The sequence below is a fragment of the Lontra canadensis genome, unplaced genomic scaffold, assembly GCF_010015895.1.
Source record: "Lontra canadensis isolate GAN:19392208 unplaced genomic scaffold, GSC_riverotter_1.0 scaffold93, whole genome shotgun sequence".
NCBI classification, from domain to species: domain Eukaryota; kingdom Metazoa; phylum Chordata; class Mammalia; order Carnivora; family Mustelidae; genus Lontra; species Lontra canadensis.
In genome coordinates, this window is record NW_022631087.1 from 5,815,075 (window position 1) to 5,830,150 (window position 15,076).

General features: G+C 40.1%; 1 protein-coding gene across 22 annotated transcripts in view; it reads right to left on the reverse strand.

Moving 5' to 3' along the window:
• Positions 1-15,076, reverse strand: part of RBFOX2 (RNA binding fox-1 homolog 2) — a 263,261-nt gene that overhangs the window by 89,565 nt on the left and 158,620 nt on the right. The window lies entirely within an intron of this gene.

Genomic DNA, 15,076 nt, shown 5'->3' on the forward strand with positions numbered 1-15,076 from the left:
CAACTCCAGAAACAGGCCTGCTGGAGAATGGCAGTTTGGTGTGTGCTCTGCGCACGCGTGTGTGCGTGTGCGTGTGCGTGTGTGTGTAGGAGGGAAGGAGGGGGAGAGGGAGGGAGGGGCAGGCGCCATGTGCAGGCATATTTTAAGGAATGAATATCTTCTATGGGGGCATTAATTACACAGCACTGGAAGCATTCATAGCAGCCCAGCATCGTTAATACAGACTTAAAGTATTCCACCCATGAATATCTGATCATAAATAAGAAATGAAACAAAAATCATTAAAAAAAAACATTTCCACTTATGTACAGTTTACAGATGTAGTGGATTTAATGAAAGACGGGGAAGCTGCTGAATGACCACTTACAGGAGGGTTTTCAAGGAATAAGAATGGGCAAGAACCTGCCTGTCCTAAATCAGTCTAATGACTGCAAAGGCTGAAAAGAGAGGAGGAAGGTGATCTAAGTACTTATTTTTTCTACTGTAAAAAACCTGGGGATTCTGGAAAAGGTTGTCTATAAACATGACTGCTTAAGAAACTGAAGGTGTATACAAAAGCGCATACAGACTTGACTGCTGAAGGCTTCCAGTTTCATTATAAATTCTGGTTGACAGAAGCCGCCCTTTGTGTTCCCCAGGCCTTCTGGATTTCAGCCTCTCCTGAAAATCAAAAACCCTTTCCTATATGCACACCGGGCACCTGTGTCATACTGTAAACAGTAATTGTTACTATTGAGTACTACAGTTATAAAAGATTTGAGAGAACATTTACCGAACATAAGAGTTTCTTTAATATTCTATTAAGATGACATAATGAAAAAAGCATAAAGGGGTGACTCAGTCTAGAAGTCTGGGTCTAAGTCCTGATTCTGCCCTTTCCAAGGGATCTCGTTAAAGTCTTTAACTTCCAAATATAAATTCCATAATCTCCCTACTTTAAATTACTAAATTTTCAAATAAAATAATCTGTGTAGATGATGAGTTTATGGTGTTTGTCATTTACCTAATAAAAATGAAGATGTCCTATTTTTTAGTATTCTAATAAATAAGATCCTATTCTAAAGGATTTCTTATACTTTATATTTTTGTTATAATCTCTAACAGATTACCCAAAAGCAAAGAGATTAATTCTAAAATTAAGCTTCCTATTTTTAAAATAAACCCTAAAGAGATCAAAATTTTAAATCACAGGGACGCCTGGGTGGCTCAGTGGGTTAAAGCCTCTGCCTTCGGCTCAGGTCATGATCTCAGGGTCCTGGGATCAAGCCCCACATCGGGCTCTCTGCTCAGCAGGGAGCCTGCTTCCTCCCTCTCTCTCTGCCCTCCTCTCTGCCTACTTGTGATATCTGTCTGTCAAATAAATAAATAAAATCTTTAAAAAAAAAATTTTAAATCACAAATCAAAAAAAAGTAAAATAAAATCACAGATCACACCAAGAATACACTGTGTTTTGCTATCTCTATGAGGATTTGTTTGGCAAAATGCATAATCAGGCTTTTTTAAATGTACTGTATAATAACGTGAGCTGGCACATTGCCAATATAACATCATCATGCTCCTACCCAAATTAATAATCATTTTAACGATTCTAAAAAGAATACAGAAACTACCAATTTGGAAAACCTGCAGACTATTTACTGAACACCTACAATATGTCAGGCACTATTTGGGGCATTTTACAGATATCTGCATACTTTTGGTACAATCCACAATGTGTAAAGAAATTTGTACCAAAGAATAGGATCTTTAAACATTGGGGGGAAAAAAATTCCACTATGAGAAAAGGAATACATCGGTACTAGGCTTGTTCTTATTTAACATTTTTAGAAATGATCTGGAAGATAGGACATAGTGCATTTTCTGAATCTGCAACTGAAAAGCCAATTAAGAGATAAAACACAGTCAAATTTTTTAAAAATACAAGAGTTAAGCAGAAAAGAGGTAGGCGAGCTGCACTGGAAACAAAGGCAACCCAGTGTACTTTTCAAAAAATCTAAATCATGCTTATGGGATAATTATTTGTATTTTTAGTTCTAATATAAGAAACAAATCTGATAATCACTATATACCATTCTCTGAATCCACCAGTCCATACAGTGTGAAGGACAAAAAACCCTGAGCAAGACAGACTCCCCCACTCCCCATCTCTCTCTTTCTCTCCCTCTCTCTCTCTCACACACACACACACACACACACACACACACACTACCATTATGAAAGCCGTGTTTATCTTGAAGCTTGTGTGTGACTGCAGCTTCCATACATAAAGACAGACAACAAGGCCCCAAGGGGAAAATTTTTTTTTTTATATAAAGAGTCAGATGAGGAATCCCTACATGCAAAAAGCCCAGGACTAGGTCCAAGACACAAGTTTCCTTTGGCCTGGTATTCATGCTCCCTTTGCTCATGCAGGACCAACATTTTATGCTGCAAATAGTAAGCTTACAACAGTCATTGCTGCAAGAAAGAGTTAGTAGGAGCTAATGTCAAAATAAATATGACAGTGATCTGCAAAAACTCACCAAATAACAGGATCATAATGAACACTGGACAGATTCTCGGGTATTCTGAAGTGTGTCCCTGCCTTTCAAGGCTTGCATTACACAGGACAATTTGCTCCCTGATGCCCAAGAGAGAGAAGAGCAATTCAACAGCCCGGATCTGACCCGGCAAAACAACCGGAGTCCCCTAGTGGCTCGATGTGCCCTGCAGCGTACCAACGAGCAACTCATTCCAGGGCATTTTGGGGGATGGAGTGTCTGGGCCCCTTCCAAGATCCTCCTTCTCACTCAACACCACACCAAACCAGAAGCAAGTCCTTTTGATTTCCGTGAAATCTGCCCGCCCTTTCCACCCCTAGCGCCACAAACTCAGTTCTGACCATACTATTTTCTATCCAGCCTCCTACTTGTCCCTCTGCCTCCAGTCTACCACTCTTGCATCCAAGCTGCTCACCACTGCTGGGGACCTCCTCCTAAGTGTAAATCCCACCGTGCCATTTCCTTGAGTAAAATCCTCAACTATTCCCCACAGGCTAAAAGGGGGAAAAGTCCTAACTCTTAAGTAGGTGCCTACCCTGTAACCAACCTAGCCTCGCCATACCAAGTCAGAGTCCCCGCCTCCCCCTCTGCCGCCCACTGCTCTGCTCCTAGCACACTGAACCACGCTCCTCAACGATACCATGTTTTTGTTCTTTTCTGTTCCATGTTCTTACTCCCTTGAATAGGGCCTTCTGTCTGGCTAACCGGTGAATTCTTCCTTCAAAGCTCATTTCAGGGATTCCCTGACCTAGAGCCTTTCCTGACCCCACCTGCTCCCACATCTGGTGTAAGTGCCCCCTTTCCCGACACCTTAGTGCCAGCCCATGGTTCGTAACTGCTGGGGTTACTGTTTCTGCGTAACTGTGACCTGCCGATGAGCAATCTGAGGGTAGGAATTGTGTGTTTCGTATCGTATCCCCAGTTCCCAATGTAGTGCCTAAATATACAGTAGATGAAGGAAGAAATGTTTGCTGAAATCAAGCTGAAATGCCTTGATTTCTAACTCTACCCATTTATTTTACATACATGGGTACCTAAGAATGAAGAGTATCCACATGGTTATCAAAACATCATAAAAGTGTTCTCTTCTTCCAAAAAGGTACTTGGAAATATGTTCGAATTTATAAATTTACTTCATTATCTCAGAAATTTGAGGCTGAAAGGAAGATGTACAAAAAAGAGAGTCGGAGGAAGGCTTTATTTTCAACTTGATCAGAACAGTTCAGATTCTGGACAAAATAATACTCACTGATTTAAGGGGGGGAAAAAGCCACAAGTCTAGGTGCCCTTGCTCCTCACAATTTTACATCAGCTGTGACTCAACTTCCGTACCTCCCACCCACGCACCAGCAATGCTATAAAGGCAGATCCACCAGTCCCTGGCTGGAAGGCAGGTTTTGCTCATACTTTCCCAGGCTGCCTCTGACACCCAAGTGAAAAGCAACATTAAAGGGATAGCATTTCCGGCAATAATAAAAACTTGTTAGTATAAAAGCTTTTCACAGCACACCCCCACACAATAACCCTAAGTGTAAATAACAATTTACACCCAATAGATATTAAATACCTTCCCAGAAGCATCTCTGACACAATGCCACTTTAATGGCCTTTGCCCCCACACTCTCTTTAGCCTAAATGAAGCCGAATTAAGGCTAACTCTATTATTTCCTCGCTTTTCTCTGGTTTTGGCAGGGTTCAGTTTTATAGAACCCATTCTCCATTAAAAAAAAAAAAAAGGTGAGAGCAACATTTAAAATTACTGCTTTAGACTTCACATGCTCATAAAGCCCAAATAACCCTCACATTTATTTCTTGTCCCTAAAAATCAAACCTTTAGAACAAGACCACAAATAACATACTCTGAGGCAGAGGTGGGGCCAGAGAAATTAGAAAACATTACTTCATAAATTATCATCTAGATTTGGGTAACATATTCTTGGATCTTTAAAATATCCCCAAATCTAGACAACTAGAGTTATATATACAACTGAAATGATGTATACACTCTCTGTATTCTGCGAGATTCAGGAAATATGAGATAAATATCAAAAGGGATGGGATGTAAACAAATTTATCACTAACCAGATTATCGAGACAATAATACCTAATGAACCTGTGAAAACTGCAGTGTGTTGTTTCTTCAATACTAAAATATGCTGTCTCTATTACTAAATAAATTCCTGGAGACACGCCTGTCTTCTTCACCACCAAATCCCTGTGTGTGGCACAGTATCTGGCACACAGTAGGCACTCCAGAAAAAGTCCTCAAAATGAGAAACTAAAGAATACATATATCCCTCTACATCAAGGTCACCTTCCCACAAAGAATGGATCGCCTATGAGCTAATTCAGTCTGCAGCATTCTGCAGACCCGAGCACGCGGTGGGCCAATGGATCCTTCATAGAGTCAACTTTCTTTCTCGCCGTCTTCCAGATGCTGACTATCCGTAAGCTGTATCTGGCTGTCCTAAATTCTCGAATAGGGACACTTAGCTGCACCCCTGTAACGTAAGGCCTCGCTTCTTCCTCAACTGCCCATTCACCTCAAAATGATAATCAGTGCCGATGTGTTCAGCGGGTGCCAGGCAAGCAAAACTGCCTCGGGAAAAACTGGGGTAACAGACAAACCCTTCACTTCCAACAACAGTTACATTTTCCCCCTTAATATTTTCTGTTGTGGCAAAATACGCATAAAATTTACTCTCTTAGCCATTTTCAAGTGCAGCTGACCCTTGAACAACACAGGGGTTAAGGGCCCTGGCCCCCAAGGTGGTCAAAAACCCATGTGTAACCTTGGACTCCCCCAGAACTTCACTACTAACAGCCTCGTCCTCACCGGAAGATGTACTGAGAACACGGACCGTCACTGAACACAGACTTTACGGGCAGTATTACCCGCGGTGTTCTCATCGTAAGCTAGAGGGGAAGAAAACACCCTAGGAAAAGAACATCGTGAGAGCAAGAGAAGACATCCCCAACGCTGTCCTGTAAAAACTCCACGTGGAAGCGGACCCGAACAGTTCAAACCTATGCTGTTCAAGGGTCCACCAAACACGGCTCCGTGACACCGAATCGATTAATAATGTGCTCCTGCTGCCACCATCCATCACCAGAACACTCTTCGTTTTTTAAAATGAAAACTCTGTGCCCACTGAACAAGAACTCCCCATTCTCCTTGTCCCCAGGAGCCCCGGCAACTACCGCTCTACTTGCTGTCTCTGTGAGTCTGGCGACCCTCAGTGCCGCCCATATGGGCATCCTATGGTATTTGTCTCTTCGTGAATGGCTTATTTCATAGAGTGTAACTATCCTCGAGGTTCATCCATATTGCAGCTTCTGCCAGAATTTCCCTTTTTTACGACTGAGGAGGGGCGCCTGAGTGGCTCAGTTGGTTGAGCGTCTGACTCATGATTCCAGTTCAGGTCATGATCTCAGGGTCGTGAGATCAAGCCCTGCATCGGCTCCCTGCTCAGTAGGGAGTCTGCTTGAGATTCTCTCTCTCCCTCTCCCCCTACTTATTCTCATTCTCTCTCTAATAAATCTTTAAGACTGAGTAATATTCCACTGTGCACGTATACCATATTTCGGTTATCCATTCATTCACCCACTGATGGACACTTGGGTTGTTGCTTCCACCTTCTGGCTACTGTGAATAATGCTGCTGTGAACAAGGGTGTACAAGTATCTCTTTGAGGCCCTGCTTTCAATTCTTTTGGGTATACACCCAGAAGTGGAATGCTGGGCCATATGGTAGTTCTATTTTTAATTTTCTGAGCAACCACCATACTGTTTTCCATAGCAGCTGCACCATTTTATATGCCCACCAACAGTGCACAAGGATTCCAATTTCTCCACATCCTCACCAACATTTGTTTTCTGTTTTGGGGGTTTTAGGGCTTTTTTTTTTTTTACAGAAGCACCCTAACAAAGTTATATTTTAACCATTCAGTCAGAGGCAGTAATGTTTAATCCAAAGGAATAATTCCAGAAATAGATTCTCAATGAACAGATTTTTGTTCGGGGCAGGGAGGCTATTGTCATTGTCCTTTAAATAGTTTCTAGCAAGCCCCTTTCTACTTACTCTGCTTGTATTTTAACCTGGTTTGGTCCAGATTTAGTTCTGCAAAAATTATAATAAAACAACCAGTTTCAATAGTACACTCTTAAGACATGAGTGGTTTTATTACGAACAAGAGCAATGAATGATCAAGTTCTAAAAATACTTCATTGCCTTATGTTGGGGAGAAATTCAAAAAAAGGGTGCAAAATCTTTGATTTTTAAAAAAATACTGTTCAGCCATATCTTCCGTAATTTCTAATGGCATAATGGTCTGTACCTAATGGTATAGAACCACACAGTGTTATCTGGTGAGGAGTTTTAATTTACCAGAGTTTAAGAATATAACAGAAACCAGTAAGAAAATCTTGCAACCATAGTTGAGATAAAAATTTAGGTAGCAAATAACAATCTATTACCTATTTACAAATACACTGAAAGACAACTATTACCGTAAGTGAGTTAATAAATAAGATTGTAAAACAGTTTTGGATCCTTCAATTTCAAGTTGTTTTTTCAACCCTATTAATTTCCCTGATGTGGTGGAATGGAAAGTATACTCTTAAATTTTAACATCCTATTACCTGCCTTTCTAAGCTACCTTAATTTCAGATAGAATAAATCTACTCAATTGAGCAAGGCCAGGAAATATGGTATACGTGCACAGTGGAATATTACTCAGTCTTAAAGATTTATTAGAGAGAGAATGAGAATAAGTAGGGGGAGAGGGAGAGAGAGAATCTCAATTGTTTCCAATACCGAGCAGGACATTTATCAACACTAACTCTTAATGACCAAAAAGATTTGGTGGGACAAATTCATTTTATTATAAATGAATACATTTTACTGCAAGACTTCAGTAAACAGGTCATAATTTCTTTTTTAAAAAGATTTTATTTATTTGAGAGAGAGTGTGTGCAAGAGGGGGAAGGGGCAGAGGGAGAAAATATTCAAGGAGACTCCCACTGAGTGCGGAGCCCAAGGTTGGATCGCACACGGGGCTGGATCTCACGACCTATGAGATCAGGACCTGAGCCGAAACCAAGAGTCAGACACTAACCCTACTGAGCCAGCCAGGCGCCCCCCATGTCGTAATTTCTAAACAGCAATTCTTTAAGCCACCCACAACCTTTGCTTCACTATGGGGTGGCCAGTTTTCTACCTCAAAACTTCTTTTACATATTATAATTTTTTTTTCATATAATGTCTGATCCTTCACTCTTCCTTGGAAACACTTTTCTTTCCCAGTTTTATTTTCTCAGACAATTTTACTTATATGACTGCTATTACATGTCCCTTACTTTACTAGTTGGGTCCCAGAAAAAAACTGTTCACAGATGCTTCTCTTCAAAAGCACATCGATACTTACTTTAAGAAGCTCTGCTTCTAAGGCAGTCTCATGACACTCCCAGCCTTAAACTGTTATGCAGACCAATCTACTGTTTTATGCCAGTAGAGACTGAGTCCACAGGTAGTAAGACCCATAAATATATCAAAATTTCATTATCGTAAATGTAATGTGCTCTTCATCTGAATAACTCAAAATAATAGAAACACGTATATATAACAGAACAGGAGTAAACCACACAGTATAGACCAATGTGCTGGAATACAGTTGAAGAATCATGACCATATAACCACACGCCCTCCCATCTGCCTTCAACGCTGTAGCATCAGACCTGAATGAGAGCTGTGAATTTACTCTGGAGAGCTTACCCAATAGGTCCAGGTCCAGATCCGGTTAAAAACAGCCTGCTTTAGCCTTCAGGACCAAAATACCTAATAGGATGTACTGGTTAGTTTGTCACTTCCTTTAGCCCTATGCATTTCTGTCCAGCTTCTACAACTTAGGAACCGACTATCAGAGAAATGGCCACTTGAAAGAGAAGAAAAAAATAATTAAGTGCCATGAAAACACAAATAAACCGAAACAAACTGAGAGAACAGCTAGGAGCTGTAATTCAGAATTAACTGTATTAACTGTCTTTATTTTCCTATTCTAGGTTTTCAGCACAATCAATTAATATTTCAAAAAATCATGGCATATGAAGGATCACTCAGTCCGAAGCCTTCATTTCATACAGGGATAGTAAAGTCAAGTAAAATGAAACTGTTTGAGCATATCATGGAGGTGGTTAACACTGTAGTTTGAATCAGAATCCAGGATTCTTCAACTTTACTCACTGAAAGCTACTAATTTCAAGGCAAATGGATATCCAGAAATGTATTTGATATTGACTTAAAATTTTCTGATTTCAGACTTTAGTAAGTTCATAACTATGATGCTACTTAGCTCATCGCAAAATAGTCTAAAATATTAAGTGTAGAGAGAGTGCCCTCTACTGTACATTACCTTTCTGAAAAACACAGCAACATTTGGAAACTGCCATCTGTGCTTCTCATCTACTCAAAATGAAGCCTCAAGTTTACTAAACGCCAGTGACTTAGTTATGTTACATTTATAAATGCCAAGTCCACTGCTTAACACACACACACACACACACACACACACACACGTACGCACAGGAATCTCTCTTAAGTTTCAGAACTTCTAGAGTTGAAAGCTGCCACCCCTGCCCAGCCCTCAATACTATAAAACTCAGATCTCCTGTTACAGCAAACTACCAAATTCTATGGGAAGTCTATGTCCTGAATGGTACCAGGTCAAAAGACAGAAAGCTTATAAGCATTTCATCCCACCGTAAAGCCTTCACATCAATCAAACAGTCCCTTAAACAAAACAAAAACCCCAAAAAACAAGTTATAGCCCTTTGCTTACCTGGACAACAGGATATTGATAATCCATACAATATACACCATACATAGCAAAGGGGGAAAAGAAAATCTTCTGATAAAGACAGTACCCAAAGTGTCTACACTTTTGCCTTGTTTGCTCTGGCTGTCCTTCCAAAAGAACTAGGTAGCACCAGAAAATCTTTGGCCGACTCCCAGTCTACGCGGATAGGTATGCTGGCTCAGATGATGAAGCTGGAGCTTGGTTCAGCCCAGGCTTCCACCCCAGTAAGATTCAACACTACCCAGAAGAGCTGTTCAGGGAAAAAGCAAAAAGCGCCAACTGAGTGACCAGTTGCAGACTGAAAACTGTACAAGAGATTGGCTATTACTGTTGGTTTTAAACTGACAACTCCACCAGAAACTCAAGAGGCAGAGAATGACAGCTGGGGAAAAGAACATGGGCTCCGTAAAGAGGAAAACAAAAATGGTAGAAGCACAAGGTATCCAGGATCCAAAATGATATATATGTTCCCGGCTTTAAGTGCGTCAGAAGGAACACTCCCAATCCGGGACGTGGAAAGGCAGATGGGACTGGTATTATTTCTCTATTCCTTCTTGGACAGGATGGTGCGCACGCGCACACCGCTCCTCCCCAACACACACACATACCACACACACCCCTTCTAACTGTCTCCGGCAGAGACAGGTGCTAGGATTAACAGTATAAAACCCCTCTGTCGTGGAAAGGAATGGGAGAAGAAAGAAGTCACACTGCTACATGTAGTAAAGGGATCCCTTTCATGACAGTGTATGTTTGTGTATCATTTAACACCTCCTTCACTGTGCTTTAACAGAGGCTGGGACAGCTGGCAGGATCAGCACTAGAAAAGAGGAAGGTGGCCCCAACTCTGAGGCAACATGAGTCCACTGGAGACCTTCAGATATGCAAGACACTCTCTCAGCTGTTCCGATCAAACATGTAAGGATTAACTCCGGCTGCCTGCAAAAAGGTGGGGGTGGATAGGTCTTTTCAGAAAAGCCAGCTGCTTTTCCTCTTTTAGGAAGCTGCGGGACCCACCCTACCATTACATACAAACACACATGTGCACGCATATTTCTCTAACAGATATTAAAAGCAGTAATGAACATGGACAGGTGTGAAGTCAGTCTGAAAAGGCAAGGCAGGTTAGCTTTCAAAGTCTGAACAGCCCATCTAAAACAAGAGAACTGAAGTAATTCTTAGAAAATAGGGCGTACAGTAAGTAAAAGTAAATGCTTCGTAAGAGGCACACTATTTTATAATTCTTGCTCCCAAGAAATCCCCTGCTTGGGGCAAGCATTCAAAAGTTCAAAATGATTAAATAATTCTAAATGAGTTTCAGGGGCTACGATATCTCTCGTCTCAGAGAGCCAGGAACACAGCAGGCTTCCAGAAGATTCCAGAAGATTAAACCGTGAGGACGAAACGCTACTGTGGGGCACCTGTGAGAGTTTAGGCACCACTGTGCCCCACCCCCACTCCCAGGGCAATTTTTTCCTTTTATGGGCATTGCATTTTATTTTCCGATTGTTCAGAAGAAATTGTTTTTTTAAGAGTCAAAATGGCCTTAGTACATTGAAGACAGTTCACTTGGTTAAACATTTTGCCTCCAATCGGTTCTAAGAGATTAGGAGGACCTTACAAGGTACTAGATTATCTTCAGACTATCTTCAGACATGAGGCAGTGGATTCCGGAGGAACGACAATAATGCATCAGTTCACTACAACTAAAAAAAACTTGCTAAACCTCTATTACACACTAGGTACTGGGCTTAAGAACTGTAGATAGGAGCAGACACCATCCGTGTCAAGGACTTCATGGTTTGGGGGGAAACAGCACAAGGGTAAAACCAAAAGCCAAAAGGATGCTACAGCACAAAATTAAACCCTGTGAGCAAGTTCTCACACGAAGAAGGACATTTTTCCAAAGCTGCTCTTAATGAACACATCCATTGTATCGCTTTCTCACCACAACTATGCGACTCTGGCTTTGTCAGTTCTCAACAGACATGATCTGAGCCTCACAACATGGTCGATCTGATTTGTCACACACGAAGTCCTATAATATATACACCCTGACTGTCCCCCATACAGCTATTAAAATGTTAATTAAGAAATAGCTAAAGTAATGTTTCTGTATTAAAATCTTACACTAAATTTCCACATGGAATCAAATCCTTCTCCAACCCTTTTCTTCCCTGCGCACCAGGCCATTCCACTCCAGCCGACCTCACTTCACATACAGCGGTGCTGGCCCCGGAGATCCTTGTACATTGACATCCGAAATCACTGTTACATTCTTGATGTGATTTGTATCAAGATTCTTCCTGATGGGAAGACTGGGAAATGCAGATACATCTTATAAACCACAGAGCACTGCGGTAATGAACTATGGCTGACAAACTTCGTGAGTTAACTCTGCTCAGTATTTGGTCAGTTTATTACAGAAGATGGAGTTCCCAGACGGTATTGTAGTTAAGATGACACACTATAGTTCAAACTCTAGAACAGCTGATATAATTTAAACTTGAAAATGGTCTCTATGTTACTGAGGGCCTCGTTAATTTCTAGAGCTTTAAATTCTTCTTGAGGATAGATCTATGCATACAAGGTGAAAAGATGTGACTGACAGTTTATTAAGTGAAAAAAAATTATATTACTGAACATAATATTACTGAATAATGTGTACAGTATAACTCTGTATTTCTAAATGCACATATGTATCTCTGTATGCCAATCAATAAATCATGTAATTTCTAAGCTTCATATGCCTTACATATGTTATGTAGTTATGTTTACACATACATGCATATACATGTGACTTATGAAACACTACAGATGCCACATACACACTATGTATTATACATAACATGTAGTATATTCATATACACGTATATTATAGGCATAAGATAAAACCTACACTTCTAAGGGGTGGGATGGTAGGGAGGTAGTTTGGTTTTCATTTATTACTTTAGAGATAAACTTCTAATATGTTCAAAATACATTTAAATTAGCCTTTGGTACTCATATAATTTATCTTTTTATTTTTAAGTTTAAGGGAATCAAGACAGATTTCCCTTTGAGTATAAGTACTTTAAAAATTAGCAATACTTTCTTAGTCTAGTCTATTATCATCACATTTGTTTTACCTTACATGATAGCCTCACTATAAACCCTCTGGAGGATAGAGATGATAAACAATCTTAATCATGTTTTACCTAGATTCTGCCAAAACTGTGCTCAGGTCTAGTTTAAATAATTAGCCCCTCAGAAAAATGGCAAAGTAATTCAATATTTGAATTTGGATTATAACTGCTTCTTGCCTTGCCTTTTGACTCATCTCTTGTAAAAAAATTTTAAATTGTAATTTAAGACCAACAACAAACTAAAATCCTAAAAAATACTTATGCCGTTTGAAAAGGCACATACTTTGCAATATTATGAATGCTTTTATAAGTATTAAAGTCTTTGTGTACTGATCAATTAGAAACATAAATACAGAAAATGGCCTTTTACATACATTTCTCTGCATCTCTTTAGCGAGACACACAGACTTCCAATTTCAACAGCTGGTATACCTATGACGTCTGTTAGAATGTAATGGTATCAGAGAGAAACAGACCTATTAATATTTAAGAGTGAGATCTCTAGAAACTACCTTGAGATTTATGAGATTTAGGTTTTGCTAAGGATAAAGCAGACAATCTACCATGTCAGCCCCACGCTATAGGACATGACCGGTGGTGACCTTGCGACGTAATCTGTACCATCTACAACCGAGGCCTCCCAAGACTTACCATGTACTGCAACGCCAGAAAATAGTTAAGATTCTTCTCTTTTCTACCTTCTCATTTTTTTTCCTTCTCTCCTTTTCCTTCCCTCTAACTATGCACAATCCTACCGCAAGTGTCCAAAGACAGTGAGGCTTCATGGTAGAATATTTTAGCACAGACTGCAAAGATCTCTACTCTAAGGTATCAAATTAGCTTTAAGGACAATAATATCAGAAGATTCCAAAGATTTCTGTGTACAGGGATAACACAGAAGTTCAAAAAGGACAAGGCTTGAGACAGACAGATGATGGAGAGGATGAGGGAAAGAAAGACATATATGTGGGCAAAATACGTAATCAGAAATCTGTAAGACTTACTTAAGGATCCGTGTGACCAGTCTGGAGGACTGTGGGTGAACAGTGGCAAATGCTAAGAAAAGCAGGCTGGAATCACTGTGGAGAGCCTAGGACATCAAGCTCTGTATTTCAGACCTTATATCTTCAAAGACTGTTTGAGAAGGAAAGTGTTACAAAATTAACATTTTGTGAAAATGGCTCTGGCGACTGGAAGAAGAAGAGAAAAGGTAACAGCCTGAAGGCAGGGAGGCCAATTAGAGGCTAGAAGTACAATAGTCCAGAGATTATTAATGCAAACCACACGTTAGCAGTAGGAATAAGGAAGGTCTAGATGTAGCAGACACTACAAAGGCAGCATCAACGGAAGTGCAGACTGTTCAGAAACAGGGCAGAAGAGAAAGGGTAATTAAATATAACACTGTGGTTCTAAGTCTAGTTGATTGGCCAAATAAGTATCGCACTAATAAAATAGGGAAATCAGAAGCATAAACTGGTTTGAAGTTAGGGCAGGACATCCAATAGGAAATATCGTACCAGAGCCAACAGGAGTCTGGGAGGAACAGCCAAGGGCAGAATGTGGTTCACTGTTCTCCCATATTGACCTAGTCCATGTTTAGCAAACAACAACAATGTACTTCAAAAACAAATAAAAGAGAGAGAGGACAAACAAAAGACGGAGAGGAAGAAAGGAAGAAAGAGAAAGAGAGAAAGAGAGGGAGAAGAAAGAACAGTGGATATAAGGCAAAGGGCTGAAAATAGAACCTTAAGGAATACTCACTTCTAGAAGGCAGAAATAGCAACCAAGGATAAAAAAGATTAAGCAGGGTCATGGGTGATTCACAAAACCCAGGACAGAGAGGATATCTGTCACTATTCTTACACTAGGGAAAGTATTTCATAAATGGATACCAGAGGTGAGTATATAGCAATGTCAAGTAGAAACAGTGAAAAGTTTTTTTTTTTTTTTTAAGTGACAATTTAGGAAAGATAACTGAATTTAGCAAATAGGGGATCGAAAGAAGTTTTGTGAGCGAGCTGTTTTTGCAATATCAGCAAAAGGAGGCAGCAAAATTAATAAATTCTTGATCAGCATGGAAAATACACACAATACCTACGCATAAATTTTAACAAAACTTTCTATCTCAGGATACTTGTCTTGCAAATGAATTACAAAAATAATTACTGATACATTCCACCACCCACTGTCGCCTCTGTCAAGGTGGACTGTTACCTTTTTTGTCTCTGTGCCTTTGATCATATTGTTTTCTTACCCATTTCAAAATTACCAAACCTTTAAACAGATTCCTTCGAGGTCTACCTTCAGTGCTACCTGTTTCATGAAGCTCTTGCTGATTACTTCCAGACAGAAGTAATTTCTCTTCTGTCTGAACTTCATGGTACTTTATCTTTAGCTGAATAATAGCACTAACCACTTTCTATGTTTTTAGCAATACTTGTTTAATCTATTAGATGATTTCTTTCAGAGCAGGACCTGTCTGTTCAATTCTGCATTTCTTTCAAAGGAAACACTAAAGCCAATACCTCTCACACAGCACTGCCCACCAGCATGTGA